At 38.4% G+C, this 4,923-nt stretch overlaps 1 non-coding gene across 1 annotated transcript; it reads left to right on the forward strand.

Moving 5' to 3' along the window:
• Nucleotides 1-3,884: 3,884 nt before the first annotated feature.
• LOC124892302 lies at nt 3,885-3,996 on the forward strand. Its single transcript, XR_007050176.1, has one exon. It is a non-coding gene; the product is annotated as a small nucleolar RNA R71 (small nucleolar RNA).
• Nucleotides 3,997-4,923: the final 927 nt, after the last annotated feature.

A 4,923-nucleotide genomic window follows, 5' to 3' on the forward strand; every position in this document is an offset into this window, starting at 1 on the left:
CAAGGAGGAGTAAGCCTTTTTAAGTTTATCAATAATGTCTTCTTGCTTCCTTTGGTTCTTCTTGTACTTCTCATAATCGGCACATAATACATAGAAATACTGAGTGTTGGAAGGCTCTCCCGGTCCTTGGGGCAAACTAGATAAAAGCTCTTTGATTATTATAATATTTACTCCAATCTCTTTAAGAGGTCCCGTGGTGGTTGGCCTATGAGACTCGAGCTCACTGCATGTCGGTGTTTCTAAATCTATATTTCTCTTCTTGCTCTTCCCTAGGGCACCCTCGCCTCAAATCTTCAAAGGGTAAATAGGGCCACTAGGATACATCTATGTATCACTTACATACTCTTCCAACCCAACTCTCCTACAAAGCTTAGTAATCAAAGAGGGAAAAAAAGGATGCATACCACCTTGGACCTTGAAATGATCTATCTCATTGACCATAAACTGGCCAACATCAAGTGGGATACTATCTATAATACATGCAACCATCCGAGCACATAATTCTGGCACTGCTATCATGTAGGTGCAATGAGAAAATTAGCTACAAATGATGTGCAACCATACTTGAACCTCGAAAGTGAAGTCGTTCATAAAAGTATTACTTTTAATCTTGGTCCAAGAGACTTCTTTTCTGGGGCATAACCTTTGTGCTAGCCAGCTCCTCGGTTTACACCCCTTTGGTTTGAATTCACCCATGTCAGCGCTCTTGAGCTTATAGACATCATTGATTTTTTTGGCCCAAACTTTAACCGGTCTGCTCCAGATCTTAATAGTCACACTAGAAGGGTCTGAAAAATATACTTCATCAATATTGGCATAAAATTTTTGAACCCATTATTCTTTTGCAATGCATAGATTCAAGACGAAACACTGCCACCCTATGGTCTCAAGTTTGTCATGAAATTCCAATAGATTTTTTGGCATATTCTCCAAGAAAATTCCTCTTTTCGGGTGCATCTTTATACTCGGCAAATCACTATAGTAGCGAGTGTTGGCACTCGGGTGCCATGAATCGGATGTTGTCATACTTGTCTATAAAGTTGGCCTGAAAATTCTAAGCACACATTATATAATCTGATGACATTTTAACATGCAAGTGGGGTTAGGTTCATCACTAGAGTTTATGGGATTTGAGGCTTGGTGCTGCATGACCTAAAAGTGAAAGAGCTAAATTTTTGGCATGGCAGGGGACTGTCCACAATTACCACAATCGCAAGACAAGATTGGATTTATGGTGTCACAATCAAGGTCTGTGGCTGCGATCGCGGTACCAGAGGTTGGTTTTGTGTTAGCACTGGATGCTCAAATATTTTTTAAAATTTTTTCATTAGCATGTTCTACACGATAGATGAATATGAAGATTGTTTGAACAATGCTATCTAGTGTATGAAAGTGCCCTTAAGACAATGAGTAATGCTATTGAAAGTCCATTTGAGCAATTTAGCAAACACAAGGTGAGCATATCACATTTCTCTACCTCTTTTTACACCTATTAGGTACTTAAGGTTTCCCCACTTGTGCGCATATCTCAATCAAGCAACCAACACCACAACAATAATAAGTATGACAATATGTAGAGCATAACAATTAAAACTTTAGGCCCTTCCTTAATCATGCACTCAATGGCCTATTTTCAAAAATAAAAGCAAGGATTCATGCCACCTACCAAATTTGTGATGCAAGAAAGATGGGCACATAGGCTATTTGAGAACTTACAACTTGGTCAATAATGTAGCTTAGATTTGAGAGTACAATCTTAAAGAGGGAGTGTGAGGGAAATAAAGGAGTCTAGGGTTTGAATGACTAAAATAACCATGATTGCGGTTAGGGTCCACAATCGGTAACACCTGTGTGTTCACGATCATGCATGGTGGCTACGATCGCGGTAACTGAGAGCAGTTTTTACTCCCCTGTTCATCATTTTACTCAATTTTCACAGAATTTTCCCTGTTTGGATTTTCAAAGAAGACTTTCACACTTTCCTTTTTAAAGCTTATCCAATGCAATCTAAAGTGCCACAAATGCATGGATTATTCAAATACAAAGACAATATCTACACTATGATAACATAACAAAAAATGGTTCGAGTCGCTCTCGTGGCATTTATGGATTACCTCCCACCCAGCACCCTAATTATCATCGTAGAATGATGTCTTTCTTCTTTCAACCTTACGGAGGGTCCTCAAACCCCTCATATTTCACTGTCTTATTTTCAACATCCACCATAGATACTACTTGGAGCTCCATGGTTTGCTTCTATGACTTGTAAATTTCAAATGAGAACTCATCTTTTTACACCCAAAATTTTATCTCCCCCAAATCTAGATCAATGATGGCTCTCCCAATGGCCAAGAAAGGATGACCGAGAATTATAGGCACCTCTTGGTCCATCTCACAATCTAATATAATGAAATGTGCCAGGAGAATGAATTTGTACACCTTTATGAGAATATTAAACAATACATACACTGACCTTTTTATGGAACGGTCCACTATCAGAAGTCACATTGAGGTTGGTGTAGGAGTGTCCAAGCCAAGTTTATTATAAATAATATACGACATTACGTTGATGCTTGTACCAAGGTCACAAAAAGATTTTGTAAACTCATAAGTCCCAATGGTGCAGGGGATAGTGAATGCTTCGGGGTCATTTTTATTTTTTGCAACTGGGCTATCCATGATAGCACTATACCCATGAGTAACTTCAATGGTATCACCCTCAACGAGCTTCTTCTTGGACATTAACTTCTTTATTAACTCAGTATATCCCGGAATCTCTTATATTGCCTCGAGTAGTAGGATATTTATGAGAGGTGCTAAGTTTTGTCATAAATTTTCTTAATTTGTCACTCTCTTTCTTTTTATGAAATCGTTGAGGGAACGGAGGAGTAACATGTATGGTTGGCTTTGCTTCTCCTTGTGGCTTTTAAACTTTGACCACTTTCTCATCACTTTTATCTATCTCTTTCTCTTCATTAGCTTTTTTTATTTGAGGTGTCACCTTCTTTGCCTTTGCCTCAGTCATACTTTCACTCACACCTCTTCTAATGGTCTTTTTAAGTGCTTTCCCACTCCTAGTGCAATTGCTAGGACTTGTGCTTCATTTTTTGGATTAGCAATTGTGTCACTCAGAATTCCACCTCTAGCCCTTACATTTAGTTGGGTGAAGATTTGCCCGACTTGGGTCTCCAATTGTTTGATAAATATGGAGTAAGACACCACCATTTGGAGAGTACAGAGAAGTCACCCTTTAACTCAGGGACCATCTTATTCGTACCTTGAACTCTACTCAAGATTCGTGCCAAAACATCTTCGGTCTTGAACTTTTTGGGGTGAATGACATTTGACTCTTTGGCATTAGCCCTATTATGAGGAGGAACATAACGGTCATAGTCACATTCCCTATCTCTCTAATCTCTATCTCAGTTATGATCTATCCAACCTTAGTTCCCACCTTGCTTGGATAGGCGAGGCGGGAACCCCCCGAGTAGTTTTCCAAGTACCAAATTTGTTCATTCAACTTCTTTGCCTCATCATCATTTTCATAAGGCTTTGATGTTATGGCATTTGCAGCTTTTGCAGGTACACCCACAACATGTTTAGTTAGAAACTCAAGTTGGGTCATCATCTTAGATATATTCTCTTTCCTCTCCTCTTCTCGTTTTCTTTGCCCATTAGTCACACCGGAGGTAGTAGAAGGGGTCATAGGAGCACCAGCATCATGGGTGTTCCAATCCCGATTTTGTTTTGATACTTCACCTATAAAATGGAAAGCCGCCAAATGATGCAATTTCATAATAGAGCCACCCGCCATATTATCCATAACCGTTTTGTTCAATGGGTCAAGCGATTTATAAAAAATTTCAAGGAGCATTCTATACAGGACCTCATGATTTGGGCACTGAGTTAGCTTTCCATTAAACCTCTCCCATGCTTCAAACAATGGTTCTCTATTTAATTGCCAGAACCTTACAATCTCATCCCACTTTTGAAGCATTTTCAATGGTGAGAAGTATATATCAAGAAACATCGTGGTGAGCTTTTTCTAAGATATGATTGAGTTGGGTATAAGTGAGCAGAGCCATAAAACTGCCTCACCTGTTAGTGAAAATAGAAAGAGTTGAAGCCAGATGGATTTTTGTGTAATATGCACTATGTTAAATAATGCACAAACTTCCATAACATTTTTCAAATGAACATTTGGGTCCTCATATGCTTGACCCCCATATAATCCTTTCATTTGTAATATGTGAAGCATAACACTAATCACATGAAACATACCATTTCCGTTGGATGGCGGGATGCAGATAGAACATTTTTTCCCCACTTTATTTAATTAGCCCTTGTCGTCTAGTGGAGCATCAAATGGGCCAAAATTACTTTCATTATCGCTCACCGCTTCGTTCACACTTTGATCACTTTCAAAATAGTCAAAAATAACAAATAAAGTAAATTACCCCACTCTGAGTATTCCCAAGTAAAAATAACACCACATAAGTGAAATCTATATTTCACTCCCCGGTAACGGCACCATTTTGATAATGCTTAACTCAGTCCCATAATTAGGGTGAGGCAGTCCTTGTCAAGTAACCCAATTTGAATTATGGTCGAATCTTTAGGAGTGAACTATAGATTTCAAGCCCTATGGATGCTCAAATTACTAAGAGATTACCCAAAATGTTAATAAAAATGACATGTAGAATAAACTGAGGGGATTCACTTGGGAACTATTTGTACGATTTTTTTATTTAACAAATGATCAAGAGACAACAATTTTGTTCTAAACAACAATGATGGGGCAATCTTGGGATTATGTCTAGCTAAAGGTAATAGTATGTGGGTTAATGTCAGTTTGGTATGAAATTTAGTTGTTAATTAATGGATAGGCTAGGTCTAAGGCCATTGAGGTCAATCTTTCAATAA

Source organism: Capsicum annuum, unplaced genomic scaffold (assembly GCF_002878395.1).
Source record: "Capsicum annuum cultivar UCD-10X-F1 unplaced genomic scaffold, UCD10Xv1.1 ctg4558, whole genome shotgun sequence".
NCBI lineage: Eukaryota > Viridiplantae > Streptophyta > Magnoliopsida > Solanales > Solanaceae > Capsicum > Capsicum annuum.